The sequence below is a fragment of the Carlito syrichta genome, unplaced genomic scaffold (genome assembly GCF_000164805.1).
Source record: "Carlito syrichta isolate Samal-C Ts95f unplaced genomic scaffold, Tarsius_syrichta-2.0.1 Scaffold308846, whole genome shotgun sequence".
NCBI lineage: Eukaryota > Metazoa > Chordata > Mammalia > Primates > Tarsiidae > Carlito > Carlito syrichta.
This window is the reverse complement of record NW_007252942.1, coordinates 703,025-719,745: the sequence shown is the minus strand read 5'-3', so window position 1 is coordinate 719,745 and position 16,721 is coordinate 703,025. Positions and strand designations below refer to the sequence as shown.

The window sequence follows — 16,721 nt, the reverse complement described above, 5'->3', positions numbered from 1 at the left end:
AAAAACTGAAAAGTCAGATGCCGATGTGCATGTGTTTGATGATCTAACTGTTTTTCCTTTGACCAGCATAACAGTGTGGGCTTGCCAAGGTTGGGGTAAGGACATGAAGGCGCCCTGTGGGCCAGCCTGCTACAGGGGCTGCTTTTGGATGTGGCTGTACATCTCCTATGGGTCAGGATTTGACCCAAAACTTGGTCAAAACCATGTACAAATACCACTTGAGAATGGAGTTCCGTGATCGTTCACCCTACAAAGACCTTCTTAATCCTCCATGTAGTATATGAAAGGATGGTGATTTCTCCCTGTTGCCTTTCTTCTGTACTCTTCTTCTAAAACATGCTTTCTTATAAGTTCTGATTATTTTATAGGAGATCGCTTGGGCCATCAAGTTATGAACTAGAAAAAAAAAAGTAAGGGTGACTCTTATCAACAATGCATTATGTTTACAACAGTATGCGCAGGGCATAGTGGCTCATACTTGTAATCCCAGCACTTTGGGAGAACAAGGCGGGAGAATTGCTTGAGCCCAGGAGTTTGAGACCAGCCTGGGCAACATGGTGATACCTATTCTCTACAAAAAATAAAAATTAACCAGGCATGATGGCACACATCTGTAGTCCAAGCTACTCAGGAAGCTGAGGCAGAAGGATTGCCTGAGCCCAGGAGGTCGAGACTGTGGTGAGCCGGGATTGTGCCACTGTTCTCTGGCCTTGACAATACTATGAGACCCTGACTCAAAAAGATGATAATAATGAAATAAATAAATAAGAATAGAACAGTATGTAAAAGTCCAGGGAGCCAAAACAGTCTTGTTTTTCAAAAAAATGAAAGGTAGCCGGGCTCGGTGGCTCAGCCTGTAATCCCACGCCTTTGGGAGGCTGAGGTGAGTAGACTGCCTGAGCCCGCGGGTTCGAGACCCGCCTGGGCAGTGAGACCTCATCTCCACAATAAATCAAAAAATCAGCCGGGCGTGGTAGCGTATACCTGTAATTCCGGCTACTTGGAAGGCTGAGGCGGAAGGATCATCACCGGAGCCCAGCAGGGGAGGCTGCGGTGGCCGGGAGCGGCCACTGCACTCCAGTCTGGGTGACTGAGTGAGAGTCCAACTCAAAAAAAAAAAAAAATGAAGGGTCATGGAACTTAGGAGACAGCTCAAGGCAGATAAATAAGTGTATGACTTGTAGGAAGAGGGAGTGTGACTTACAAATAAACAGTAAACATTTATGAGATTTATTATTTATGAGATAGCCCCTCCCACTTCCTCTCCCACTCATTCCTAAAGGAGTTGGTTTTTTTGTTGTTTGTTTTGGATTTTTTGAGTTGGGTATCACTCTGTCACCCAGGCTGGAGTGTAATGGCACAATCACAGCTCACGGCAGCCTCGACCTCCTGGGCTCAGGTGATCCTTCTGCCTCAGTCTCCCAAATAGCTGAGACTACAGGTATGTGTCACCATGCCTGGTCAATTTTTTTTAATTTTTGTAGAGATGAGGTCTCACTATGTTGCCCAGGCTGGTCATAGCAATCCGCCTGCCTCAGCCTCCTAGAATGCTGGGATTACATGTGTGAGCTACTGTGCTTGCCCTAAAGGAGCTTTAAAGAAATAATTTTCTTTGCACCCTGGGCAAACCCCTGCCTCAGCCCCAGACTTGAGGGCTAAGCCCAGATCCTGTAAGGGAATTTATCTTCACCAAATCTGCTAGTGGATAGGGGAGGAGGCTTGAGCTCATGTAGGTCAATGTTAGGGAAAAAGGTGTTTCTCTGCGTGTTTCTCCTCATAGGAAATGGAAACACAATGCTTGGGCTTTCAGTAGGGCACCAGTTGCATTTTTAAGAACATCTTACAAACTGACAGGTAACAAAGCTTACAGCGTAATTAGATAGCACTGACACGAAAATCACTGATGTCTTAAAAACTACATGAAGCCTGATTTTTTTTTTTTTTTTTTGAGAAAATAGGATTTATTGAGAAGACAGAAAAGGTCTCACAGTGGGAGGGGACCTGAATGGGTTGCCCAAGCCTGGTTTTTTGTTTTGGAGTGTTTTTTGTTTTGTTTTATTTTGTTTTTTGAGATGGAGTCTGGCTCTGTTACGCAGTCTAGAGTGCAGTGGTACAATCATAGCTAACTGCAGCCTCGAACTCCTGGGCTCAAGGGATCCTCCCGCCTTAGCCTCCTAAATAGCTGAGACTACAGGTCCATGCCACCATCCCTGGCTAATTTTTAAAAACTTTTTAGATCCGAGGTCTTGTTATACCAGGAGGCTGGTATTGAACTCCTGGCCTCAGGTAATACTCTCACCTCAACTTCTCAAAGTGTAGGAATTACAGGTATGAGCCACCACGCCAGTCCAAATGTTTAAAATCTCACTCTACTACCATATATTTTAAGAAAGAATGTAAATGTTAGAAAGAAGATTTACAGATACAATTTCTACAATCAAAATGAAATGATTTAAATAAAATGGATTTCCATTCATTCAATTATTCAAAAGTCTATATATTTTTTAATGAAATGCTATCAGTCATCTGTTAGTATTATTGAGTTCCCCACCTTCCCTAAGTATATTGGAGTGGGTATTACAAAGTCACATTATAATAATGGCTATATTTTTCATGAATATTTTTATATAAGAATGTTCTTTTAAAGAAAAAAAAATCCATTCCTTCTGTTAATACCAACATCAATAACAGAGAATCACTGCTGGCTACCTCCTCAGATGAACACTTACTTCTTGGGGTCAAGTCACAAAATGTACTTAACAATCAAAAAGTAAAACTTCAACTGTAGCCAAATTTGCTGGTCTTGTCTGCCTTTTGCATGAGTTTGCTTTTTTTTGAGTTGGAGTCTCTCTCTGTATCCCAGGCTGGAGTGCAGTGGCACAACCTCAATCTTCTGGACTCAGGAGATCCTTCTATCTTAGCCTCACAAGTAGCTAGGATTACAGGCACACACCAACACACTCGGCTAATTTTTTTAGCTTTCTGTAGAGATGAGGTCTCACTATGTTGCCCAGGCTGATCTCAAACTCCTGGGCTCAAACAAACTTCTTGCCTCAGCCTCCAGAAGTGCTAGGATGACAGGCGTGAGCCACTGCCCAGCCCAGTTTGCTTTTTGAACTCAGATACAGGAGGGAGATGAATCATAACACCATCTGTGAGTAAGCAGCAGGTTTTCTCCTAGTGCTTGTGGAGACTGGATGGGTCTCCTCCACCACCTCATGGCCGCCAGAGTCTGGGCCCCTCTGAAGCTCCCAGGTGTCATGTGACCTGTTGGCCGTGGCAGAAGATGGAGACAGAGAGGCTCTGTTTATTCATTTCCAATTGCCCAAATAATTTGCCCCTTTCAACATTTTGGTGCCACCTGTTACTAGGGAAAGACCTCAAACAGTATCTCATCCGGAGAGTCTCTCCCAGTTCATCTTTCCATGGATTTTTCCCTTTCAGTTCTTTATTATCTATACCCTGAGATGTACATCAGATTCCGTGGATCTCATTACTGTCTACACCTGCGCTGTCTCCTAGGGTAGCCAGTGGCTCCCTGTAGCTATCAAACATCTTAAATGTGGCCAATCCAAATTGAAATGTCCTCTAGCCAGGCTCGGTGGCTCAGCCTGTAATCCCAGCACTTTAGGAGACCGAGGCGAGTGGATTGCCTGAGCCCACAGGTTCGAGACCAGCCTGGGCAACTTGGCGAGACCTCATCTCTACAATAAATCAAAAATTAGCCAGGTGTGGTATTCCGCACCTGTAGTACTGGCTACTTGGAAGGCTGAGGCAGAAAGATTGCCAGAGCCCAGCAGGTTGACACTAGGGTGGCCGTGAGCATGCCACTGCATTCCAGCCTGGGCAATGGAGTGAGATCCAACTAAAAAAAAAAAGTTTAATTAAAAAAATAAAATAAAGCTGGGCTCGGTGGCTCAGCCTATAATCTCACACCTTTGGGAGGCTGAGGTGAGTGGATTGCCTGAGCCCGCAGGTTTGAGACCCGCCTGTGCAGCGAGACCTCATCTCTATAATAAATCAAAAAAATTAGCCAGGTGTGGTAACACACGCCTGTAGTTCCTGCTACTCGGGAGGCTGAGGTGGAACGATCGCTGGAGCCCAGCAGGGTGAGGCTACGGTGGCCAGGAACAGCCACTGCACTCCAGTCTGGGTGACAGAGTGAGACTCCAACTCAAAAAAAAAAAAAATTAAATAAAAATAAATAAAATAAAATAAATGACCTCTAAGTATACACTGGTTTTTAAAGATTTAGTACCAAAAAACTGTAGACTAACTCAACATTTTATATTGACTTCATGTTGGAATGGTAATATATTGAGTTAAATAAAATATTTTACTAAAATTCATTTCACTTATTTTTTTCTTTTTTAATGTGACTACTAGACTATATGAAATTACATGTGTCTTGCTTTTTACTTCTGGATAGCTCTGAACTGTTAGCAAATGTTTTTATAAAAGCATCTAATTAAATCCACCCTTCCCTCCCCCAATCTGATACTTGTATACATCAAAAATTGAATTTCCAACCAGGCATGGTAACACATGCCTGTAATCCCAGCACTTTTGGAAGCCAAGGTGGGAGGATTGCTTGAGCTCAGGAGTTCAAGGCTGTGGTGAGATGTGATCATGCCACTGCACTCCGGCTTGGTTGACAGAGTGAGACCCTGACTCAAAAAAAAAAAAATTGAATTTTTCTTGCACCAGCATAATTAGGGAAAATGGAATTGCTAGTCTTCCTTTCTCAATTTTTCCCTATGCTTCCTGTCTCCGGTGTCACAGGAGCAACCACAAAAATAATTAGTGATTCGTTCATTCTGGGTCGGGGTGCTGGCTTTTCCATTTGCCTGACAGTCGTTTGGCTGTGAATAGGTCCAGTTTCTGAGCACCTGTCCTCCTTCTTGTAAAATAGGCACAAATATGTCTTCTTGCAAGGTTGTGGGAGGATTAAGTGTGATTATGAAAAGCACACCGTGGCCTAGTGCCCACCACATAGTGTTGCCTTTATACTTAATCTCCTGCCAGAGCCAGCAATTGTTTCTTTTCAAGCTGCCTTTCAGATTCCAAATGTATCCCATTCCTTCCTTTCCTAACTGTGGAAATAGCCTTACATTTGAATTCTTGCCTGGGTGACTATCTTCTCAGGGGACTCTTTGCCTGTACTTGCTTGTCCTCTGTCCTTAAATAGGACCTGTCACAAGTTCCAACATCGTCCTTATCATTAGACGATATCTTTGAGGATTTGTCAAGACTCTGAAACAAGCCCTCCAAGTCACTTCTGCTTCTGTTGCTTATACCCGAAGCAAATGACACTGATCATTTAGCTGTTGAATTGACCACTGTATGTTGCTGCACTCCCTCTCGGGTATCAGGGAAATTTTTATAAGTAATTAAATGGTCATTTCAAAGCAACAGCCAGTTTAATGTGACCAATACATAAATTTTAGTAATGAAACATGCAGAGAAGAAATAGTTCTTCATGCTTTTCCTATAGGTGTCAGGTGCTCCTTCCAATTTCTGTGAAAATCTCTTGTATGTTATTAACTTTGGGATGAATTCTAGAACTTGAAGCTGCCCATGGCCATGGAATTTCAAATAACTCCAGTTCTAGTTCTCTAGATTCTGGGATGCTGTAGACCCTACCTGCCTCTCTACCTTAGCATCGTAGAGGGGGAGGAGGGCTTTTTCTAAGACTTCAAGGGGAGACTTGTAGTATAGAAGTACTAATTTGTATATAACATGTGACCTTCAAGATGTAATATTTTTCTACAGTTTCAAAGGTCCTGCATAAACCTTTACTCTATTTCGAAATACTGTAGATGACTTTTAAAATTTTATCTCTATTTAAGCTACCCTCTTAGCTGAAAAAGTACCCTTAGAATGTTGTCCTTAGAAAGTGGTATGACGGACTACACGGCTGAACATTAGAAGCACCTGGAAAGCATTAAGAAGCCATGCTAGGCCCTGCCCCAGACCAATAAAATGGGAACCTCTGTGATTTTCCAAAAAGGTCTTAATTTTCATCATCTGGTTTTGAACAACAGCAGAATGGTCCCTCCAAGAGAATATAGGCCTCTTCCTCAATGAATATTTCATGCAATATTGTAATGGCCATTTCTCTCAAAGAAAATGTCTTTCAATCTTCATTTAAGTATCAAGACTACCAGTGATTCCATTGTGTGTGTGTGTGTGTGTGTGTGTGTGTGTGTGTGTGTGTGTGTGTGTGTGTTTTGCATATAAGCCCTGAGTAGCAGTGATTCAGTAAGCAAGTTGACTTTTATATCTCACAAGGTTAGTCACTCACATTGTTATTCACCTGCATCATTAGGCGTTTCTTTAGCTAAAGGGACTAAAGTTTTCAAAATAACTGAAGCATTACATGTATCCGTGATGTGCTGTCTTAACCGATGTGTATGTAAGAGGAAAGATAGCTCTTTAGAGGTGTTTATGAGACAGAGACTAATCCAAAGCTTCTCAGTGATAAACACTGATTACTTTTGGAGAATCCTGAGTCTTCACTTCTGATTACTATTTTGAATTGTAATCCCTAATAAAAACACCCATTTCAGATCTGCAATAATTTTATGTCAAATAAGATTTTTTTTTTAAGTCAAGAAAAATGCATCATCATCGACAAAAGATTTTAAATGGATAAAGAAGACAGAACATATTTCATTTAATAGTTTGTTAGCTGCATTTATAGCTTGTAAATATCTGTGCATGTGAGGTATGCCACTTGTTCTCTTGCTGTGGGCTAAGGGCAGACTTAATCATATCTGAATCAAAAATCCAAAGCACCTTTATTAAACATCATTGATAATAATGATTTTTCATAAGTAACTAAGATTAGTACCAAATAACATGATCTCTTTGAGACCCACTGTTGACACTAAAATATCTTTGTAACCATACGTGTGGGATATTAAAAATATATTCTATGACTACTTTAAAAGAAGACACAGTCTGAGCTCAAAGTTAGGTCTGTTTCATTCTTTACTATCACTTCTAAGGAAAACAGTCTTAATCGCAGCTGTATTGATGGTTATTCAGATGTGGACTTTTTAAAACCAGGAAGTGGGCTGATCGTACTAATTAACTTAACCTCTCCGGTGGTAACAAGGCAGGGGTCTCGGCCAAAAGCGCTGAGTGTCAAACAATGACCTAGAGGTGAAAGGCGAGTTCTCGAGTTTCAATCTCCTCTGCCATCCCACATGCCTGCTTGACAGAGCTTTTGTATATTTTAAACCCAGTACATGCGTTTACTCCCACATAAGTAGATTGTGCTAAATTGGTCTCTCCTAAACAGCAGCAGAGTTACTAAGCACACTGGCATATGTAGGTAATTGCAAAACCAAGGAACTCCGCTGCAGCCTTGCAGCCGACACCCATGGCCACCCAAGGGGTGTGTGTATTGGAGCTTCAGGGTAGAGGTGCCAAGTATGTGTGCCCTGCCAGCAGTGATCTGGCTTTTGGCATGCATCACTCTCATATGTGTTAGCCATGACAGGATCGTCAGTGTGGAGCTATACCAAAAGAAACGTCAGACAAGTGCAGTATGAAGAGATTGGTGCGCATGTCGGGAAAACAATTGAATTCTAACATCTGGCTCTCCATGTCATTGCTGTATGCCAGACTCTGAGGTTTGCAGTAATCCTGTATTAGGGCTGGAGATTCTGTGCCACCACTTTTTATGACTTCTCCGTTCCAGGTTTTTATTTTTGTTTTGTTCTACTCTATTCTATTTTATATTTTAGAGATAGGATCTTGCTATGTTGCCCAGACTGGTCTTGAACTTCAGCCTCAAGCAATCCTCCCACCTCAGCCTCAAAGTACTAGGATGACAGGTATGAGCCACCCTCCCTGGCCTTAGTTCCAGCTTTGACTCTACAGTCCCTAAACACAGGTCCAGCAGCCTCATCATGCAGACCCGTGTTTTAGGATCTCAACAAAAATGCATACATGCATCCAGTTTGCCCAGCAGTTGGCTGAGCTTGCTTTCAGAATCACTGTATGACATTGAACAGGAAGCTTTGTATTATAACCTGCTCTTTAAATCCACATGTTTGATAATTCAATGTCCAGATCAAATTGAAAAGTTACAGAAGAGGGCCAGGCACAGTGGCTCATACCTGTGATGCCAGCACTTTGGAAGACCAACGCAGGAGGATCGCTTGAGCCCAGGAGTTCGAGACCAGCCTGGGCAACATAAGCAAGACCTCCTCTCTCTTTAAAAAAAAAAAAGTCACCAAAGAGGTTATTAGGGATTTTTAGATGAGTAAAAATTAACCTTAACTAGATAGTCTCAGCACAGATGGAGAGAAAGCACATCTCTGCTGCTATTAAAAGTCCTAAGGAAAATGCAGAAAATGATAAACAGTAAGATTGGTAAGACCGAATGAAGAACAGAACAGACTGGTAAGATGGAGTGATCTTTACAAAAAGAAAATGAGTTTACAAAGGGATTTAAAAGGGGAAAAGCACCTAGCAAATGAAAAATGGAAAGTTTCTCCAGGGTAACAGGGGAAATTTCCTTCTTCTCTGTCTCTTCTTTTCATCTTCCGATATTGCTTTTCCAAAATTGCTCTTCGGTTATACAGGCAAAGAGTAAATGAAACAATTGACTTCAAAAGACTTTTTTTTCCTACAGTGAAACTGAATTTTCTGTTTAGTGGTGAAAAGGCCTCCCATAACTTACACTGCACTATTGGCAGGTTCAGCAAACTTCCTTTGCCACTAGGGAACAAAACAGACCTCGCTTTTAAAATAATCTAACTCATAAGCTCTTGTCTTAGAGCATAATTTAAAGAAAAAGTAGTTCTGTAGTGCCCGAGTTTTCCACCATGTGTTCTTTTTTTCATTCAGCAGATTTACTGTGTGCTCCCCCCATCTGCTAGAGCATAGAGCACACACAGAGCACCCTAAACGTCTGCCCAAAGTCCTTGTAGCTTACCTGGGGGAGGAGACGGGACAGCCAGTGGACAAGTAGGCAACCCAGAAGGAGTACTTCAGTGACGCGTACATGCTATTAAGAAAAACAGCACACAGGATGAGTAGACCCACTTGGGAATGTAGTTTGGCCCCTATATCTAAAGATAATTTTATTTGTGTGTGTGTTTCTTTTCCCCCAAAATGTGTCTTTCATTGTTCATCTAGGCTGGGCGCAGTGGCTCACGCCTGTAATCCCAGCACTTTGGGATGCCAAAGTGTGAGGATTGCTTGAGCTCAGGAGTTCAAGACCAGCCTGGGAAACACAACAGGACCTCGTCTCTACCAAAAAAAAAAAAAAATCAAAAAATTAGCTGGATGTGGTGATGCTCACCTGTAGTAGTCCCAGCTACTTGGGAGACTGAGGCGAAAGGATCACCTGAACCTAGGAAGTTAAGGCTGCGCTGAGCCCTGATGGTGCCACTGCGCTCCAACCTAGGTGACAGAGACAGACCCTGACTCAAAAAAGAAAACATTGCTCATCTAAATTTTCAAGATAAAATTGAGTTTGTATTTTAGTTTCGATTTCAAAGCAGATTTTTGTCACTTCGATGTCACAAATCTCATTTGCTCTGTGAAGTCAAAGGCCACTCTGCCAGCAATAGACCTCTCGCTTTGGCACTGTACTCGGGCCCTCTCCCTAGAAAGCTCTTTCTCACTTATTGTCCATCCTTATATCTTTGTTACCTAGTATTGTACCAGCCACAGAATGGACATTCAAAAATCCACTTAATATATGAATGAATGAGTGAATAAAATATTGTACTCAGAGAAAAAAATGAAGTTATTCAAATAATAAAGTTAAGTTTAAAGGCTGGGCTGGGTTCATGACATACATTATCTCATTTAATAATGGGAGGCTGAGGCAGAAGGATCGCCTGAGTCCAGGAGGTTGAGGCTGTGGTAAGCCGTGATCATGCCACTGTACTCCAACCTGAGTGGCAGCGCGAGACTCTGACTCAAAAAAATAAAATAAAATAAAATAATAAAATTTTAAAAAGCCCTAAACGTCTGCCCTAGGTTCTTAAACAAATAATCAGATCACCCAGCAGTCTTTAGCACCTCACACATGGTGCTGGTCACCTAGCAAATGCTTGATAAATATTTGTTAAATGTACGTGAATTTTGTCTAACACTTCCTTCTGTGACCTGAAGCAACTCAGTCAGCCCAAGGCAAATTCAATGTGAAGGTCAAACATTTTGAGTCACCAGGTGCTTGGGTCACCTTCGGACTTGACTGGCCTGGTCCAGTCTGGGCAGCAAAGATTTCCTTCCTCTTTTCTTCAAGGCACAAACCAGAAAGGGATTTTCTAGCCTGGTTACCCTGGAGGGAAAGAATCACAGGAGAGTGATCCCAGCCTTCAGAATGCTCTCTTCCCATGGATACCTTTTCCCTAATTTCCTCTATCAGAGTCATCTCAGGGTGCTTGAAAAAATGCAGATTTAGGGCAACCTCTTCGGGTCCCCTCCCACTGTGGGAGCTTTCCTGAGCTCTCAATAAATCCTGCTTTCTAAAAAAAAAAAAAAAAAAAATGCAGATTTCTTAACATCATCTGCTATGACTTCATCTATATCTCTCAGGAGGGAGGGAAACTTTCAGTTTCAATAAGCATCTGGGCGAGCCCCATGCCTGTCCAGGCTTGGGCATCTGACCTGGGGAGAAGGGTGGTGTATTGTCAGCGCATCAACACACAGCACCGTGGGCACAGTGGTGCTGTGGCAGGAGACAGGTTGGCAGAGCAAGGCGTTTCTTATTGACTCTGGCATGATTCGCACCGCTTGGGACCATGATACTGGCTGTACTTGGTTTTTGTTTTTGTTGTTGTTGTTGTTAGTCAGTCATGAATAGTGTCATTGAGCAACACCCTGGTTGTTTTTGCTCTGCTTCTGATCATATTTCCATGTTTCCCTTAGTCATACAAGAAAGAGCTTTTAAATAATAAACAATTTGATCTATTTATTTTTTTGAGAAAATTAATTCATAGGTATTTCATAGAAGATTCAGGCCAGGTGTGGTGGCCTTTAATCCCAGCACTTTGGGAGGTTGAGGCGAGGGGATTACTTGAGCCCAGTAGTTCAAAACCACCCAGGGCAACATAGTGAGACCTTGTCTCTACAGAAAAATCAGAAGATTAGCTAGGCATGGTGGCACATGCCTGTAGTCCCAGCTGCTCAGGAGTCTGGAGCAGGAGGATTGCTTGAGCCTAAGAGGTCGAGGCTGCAGTGAGCTGTGATTGTGCCACTGTACTCCAGCTTGAACGACAGAGTGAGATCCCATCTCAAAAACTAAAGATTTTAAAAATACCATTTCTTTTTATTAATAATGCAAGATGTGTAGCCTAAAGTAGATAGATTATCAATATTTGGCTTCTGAAAGATTACAGAGAGAGTGGCAAGAGTTTGTCCCCAGAGCAGCCAGCTGAATGAGTACAGAGTGCTTTCCATGTCATTCTTTCAAAGGTGCCCAGAGTGGTCCTGGTGGGGGCAGGGAATGCAAGGTCAGGTGTACTCTTACAAGGTGTGCATTTTTCCTGCATCCGGATTTCAAAGACAGACACTCAAAAGCTTCAATCTGGTGGCAATGTCATTAACAAAATAATATCTTTTTTTTTTTAAAAGTCAATGTTTTGTTCTTGCAGTTGTATCAGCTATTTTCTGGCCTGTCTGAATCTAATCAAGACACAATATCCGTGGAAAGACACCTGCACTGGGCAATGCCTTCCTGCTGCTGCACAAATGCTGTGTCAGGTTGCTTAGTAATAACATTGCTGTTTATCTTTTCTGGTGGTAGTGATTATTTTTTACTCTTGTGCAACTTTTCTTATTGTGGTCTCCATATTCAGACTATAAATTACAACTGTGCATAACAGCTACCCACTGCTTGCAAACAGTGGCAAGCCCTGCTGAGCCGGGAGGGCTTCATAACTGAAGGGCGAACGTGAGCTTGCCCAAACTTGTTCCTGCGATCCAAACTGAGAGTGTTCCAGAACTCCCACCCAGCCTCATTAGGCTTGGCGAGGCCCCTTCCACCCCTCCAAAAATTGATTTTTTACAAACAGCTCAGAAGGCCCAGAGGGCTTTCAAGCTTACCTAAAAAAAAAGAAAAAAGAAAAATTGTCTAGTCTCAAAGCAACACAAACAGTCAATACCAAAGAATGATCTTTTAGGTGTGTCCCACTGATCTATAATTTTGGGGGCCCTAAGGAAGGTATTTCATTAAAACATCACCATTTTGATGATACGTTGCAGAAGGAACTAACTGGCACTAAGGGTGGAATTCAGAAAAAATTGCTGGACATCTTAAAACGGACTGGATTAAAAGTCGTAACAGCCAAGCAAACCCAAGGAAACATGTTAAAATAAACAGAGTTCTTCACCCTGGCTCTATGTCTGCGATGATTAGGAAAACCAAGAAAGGAAGATAGGTTTGTATTTCCAAATACGTGGTACGTCAATCTCTTGAGAAACCCATCTGTAAACCTTTACGCAGATTGTAATACTTAGCAAAAGTGTTTCTTGTCTAGGTTTTCTGAACGAAAAGTTAGAGGAGCAGCAAGTTATGGGAAGCGATGGTATCAAATGACTCCTAAAACTCTTCAACTTCTATATATGATCATCTTATTTTATTTATTTATTTTTTGAGTCAGAGTCTCACTCTGTCGCCCAGGCTGGAGTACAGTGGCACCATCACGGCTCACCAAAGCCTTGATTTCCCAGGCTCAGGTGATCCTTCCACCTCAGTCTCCCAAATAGCTGAGACTATAGGCACGTGCCACCATGTCTGGCTAATTTGTTGTTGTTGTAGAGATAAGGTCTCACTATAGTGCCTAGGCTGCTCTCACACACCTGGACTCAAGCAATCCTCCTGCTGTGACCTCCCAAAGTGCTGGGATTACAGGCTTGAGCCACCGCGCCCGGTCCCCTTATGATTATCTTAAAAGGAAGAAAAAAATGAGAAATACTTGTTCTTCATTGGGAAACTTTTGTTCCAAAATGATTTGCAGGTCAGGGCTTGGTTCTGTCCCTTGTTGGAAAGGGTAGAGAGAAATATCAGTAGATACGCCTGTCGCCCAGCATGCCTAGGGACCGGCTTGGGGCCCCCGGGTAAATTCTTGAACTATGATAAACCAAGCCCAGACCTAGAAGGTGTAGAGAGTTGCACAAGACACACACCTACAGACTGCGCGTTGTTGGCTGTAGTGCAGCCAGGAGCAGGGTGTCAGTGCCTCCTTCGGTATTTCTCAACCACACACGCCTGCGAGTGTTGCCTTTGAATCATGAGCTGATATAAAGCGAATTATTTTTCACCTGTCATTTTGATTTAGTGACTATTTAAGTAAACTTGCAACACAAATTAGAAATCTTAAACTTCTCAAACTAGAAAGCCAAGCAGGCACATGGTCCATTGTGATTTGAAGGAGCAATTAGACATGGTAAAAAGATTGTTGGGAGACATGCACATCTGATAAATTCTTTAAAATGCTTATATAGGTCAGGCGTGGTGGCTCATGCCTGTAATCCCAGCACTTTGGGAGGCAGAGGTAAGAAGATTGCTTGAGCTCAGGAGTTGGAGACCAGGCTGGGCAACTTGGTGAGACCTCATCTCTATAATAAAAATCAAAAGTTAGCCTGGTGTGGTGGTACATACCTATAGTTCCAACTACTTGGGAGGCTGAGGCAGAAGGATTGTCTGAGCCCAAAAGGTCGAGGCTGCTATGAACTGAGATGGTGCCACTGCACTCCAGCCTGGGTGACAGAGTGAGACCCCAATTCAAAAAAGTTTATCTATATCTGAAGCTGTGTAAAAGAACTCTTGCCCGATTTTCAGCTTTGTTTCTTTCTTTTAAGGAGGCATAACTCACAGATCGGAGGCCAAATCCCCTTTCTTTGGTTGTGTCATTGCAAAGCCTAGTTTCTGAATGTGTTTTGAAGCTTCTTAGTCACTCTGAAGTCATGCAATGACAGAAGAATTCATTCATTTTCATTCCTCCAGCCACTTTTTAATACTCTAAATATTTGAATAGATAGTTGCGGTTGTTAGACCCTTGACTGATGTCACTAATGAAGTCATATGGGGGGGAAGTCTATGTGTCTCTGATTATGGAGGGGGTGAGAAGGGGGTATGAAGGAATGAGAGTGGATTCAGCTCATTTCTTCCACACATCTTCTGATAGGTGTCCAGAAAGCATTCACCTATTCTCTAGATAAATTATAGATATTTTCTTGTTCTTTTTTCTTTTAATTAAGCACTGTGTTAAGCCCCTGGTTTTTCAACTTATAGGGACAGAGCAAAAGATTTAGATACTTTCAATGTAAGTTGCTCTTCTGCTGACATGTTTACAAGTGGGAAAAATTGTTAAATTGAAAATGGAAGCTGGGTGCAGTGGCTCACGCCTGTAATCCCAGCACTTTGGGAAGCAGAGGCAAGAGGACTGCCTGAGCCCAGGGATTCAAGACCGGTCTGGGCAATTTGGCAAGACCTCATCTCTATAATAAAAACAAAAAATTAGCTGGGTATGGTGTTGCATACCTGTAGTTCCAGCTACTTGGGAGACTGAGGTGGAAGGATCACCTGAGCCCAGCAGGTAGAGGCTGCAGTAGCCAGGAGTATGCCCTGCACTCCAGCCTGGGTGACAGTGTGAAACTTCAACCCCCTAAAAAAAAAAGAAAGAAAGAAAAGGGAAATAGAGATAGCTTACTCGGCCATAGTCCTCTCATAGTGTCATATAATTAAGAGATGTTTTTATGTACAGTCACTACTATGATCCTATGACATGTTGTAAGCAAATTATAACAGTCTGGAACAGTAAAACACCAAAGAAAATGGGAGCAAACTCCATTCCATGTCCCTTTCTCATTGATCATTGCAAAGTATACAGAGTCCAGGGCCACCTGGAAAGTGGCAGGCACAAAGAGATGGGCTCAGAGTATGTTCTCTTTTTTTTTTTTTTAAGAGATGAGGGCTTGCTCTGTTGCCCAGGCTCAAGTGCCATGGTGCACTTGAGTTCACTGTAACCTCGAACTTCTGGACTCAAGCAATCTTCCTGCTTCAGCCTTCTGAGGAGCTAGGACTACAGGTGCACACCACCATACCCAGCTAATTTTTAAATTTTTGTAGAGACAAGGTCTGGCTGTGTTTCCCAGCCTGGTCTCAAACTCCTAGCTTCAAGTGATCCTCCCATTTCAGTTCCCAAAGCACTAGGATTATAGGCATGAGCCTCTGAGCCTAGGCCTGTTTTATTTAGTAGGGCTGTTGATGACAGGGATAGAAGAATCAAGACTGTCTCATCATACAGGAAGGCTCTACTCCAATAGTTAGGGTTGTTAATACAGGAAGTCCCCAACATAAGATCAAGTATGATTCCGAGAGTGTGTTTGTAAGTTCAATTTGTTTTAAGTACAATAAAGTTAGCCTAGGTACCCAACTTACACTATCAGCTATACAGTACAGTATGTATTTAGCAGGCCATACTAACACCTGGTGAAGAGAAATACTACATCAAAAAAACACAGCTGTGCAGCATTAAAGTTCGTAACTCGAAAGTTTGTGTGTAGGGGACGTAACTGTCTGAGAAGCCATCCCTCCAACATAGATTAAATTCACTGGAAACACATGCAAGAGAGTTGGTTCTGGAACAGGAAAACTAGAACCTAGCTACAAGTTGCAGAAAGATTGGTGAAGGTGCCAGAGCTGGAAAAGAGCTGGGAGTTCTGGGACATACGGACATATCAAGTCAGGGATAGCATCGAGCATGGGCTGGCCCTCACTCTTCAGGGACAATAAACAACGTAGCTCAGAAATCCTTGACAAGGTACTAGATGACTGCGTGCCTCAGTGTCTCCATTAGGAAAATCAAAATATCACCTGTAAGTGCTTTATAGAGCTGTGATGAGGATTAAATCCACTAACCCATGAAGGTGTTCACAGTGTCCAACAAACTCTCAATAAATGTTAGCAGTTAGGATGTGTTTTCCCCTCTGGTAATTATTACCATAAGATGGAAAACATTTTCTGGAATTTCAAATCAGGAGAAGAAACAAGGAGTGTGTCAAAAATAACTCCAAATATAGAACAGTGTCAGGTGGGGGGCAAGGGCAGGCTGTGCTGCATGTGTTCACGCTTGTCTGACAAATGAAAAGCAAGAAGAAACCTAAACAGAAACTGTGTTCGCTGAAAATACCCAGTTGGGCTTCCCAGGGTGGTTATGAGGCTCTGATCCTGGACTGATCTTAGAAAAAGAGCCATGTGCCCTAGAAATCATTTTTAAACAGACACTTGCTCAAACCAAAGCACAGGCTCAGGGGATCTTAAAAGTTTTCTTTCAATTCAAGATGCTCAACAGGATTTTACATCCAGTCAAGCATTCTGTTCAGGCATAGCACATACATCTAAGAATACACATCTGTCAGTGTTTACCCAGGCCATGCACAGCGGTTTGCTGGGCAATGCAAGCTTGGGTCCAAGCCCAGCTCTGTAGTCCAGCTGCCCAGATTGTGAATTCTGGCATCGCCGTATATTACCTGGCCTGCTGTCTTCACCCGTGAAATGGGGTAGTGGTTCCCACCTCATGCAGCTGATGAGAGTACCCTGCCCTGCCCAGAGAGGGCGCTGTTAACATAGGGCTTAATGAGATATCCATGTATACCTCACAAGAATCCTTTGTGTTAGGTATTATCCCATTTCTCAGATGAAGAACTCCAAACTCAAGCCAGGTCTCAAACCCAGGTCTACAGAT

General features: G+C 42.6%; 1 protein-coding gene across 3 annotated transcripts in view; it reads left to right on the top strand.

The window, feature by feature from the left end:
• The window catches only part of KCTD1 (potassium channel tetramerization domain containing 1), a 114,651-nt gene that overhangs the window by 58,119 nt on the left and 39,811 nt on the right, over positions 1 to 16,721 (top strand). The window lies entirely within an intron of this gene.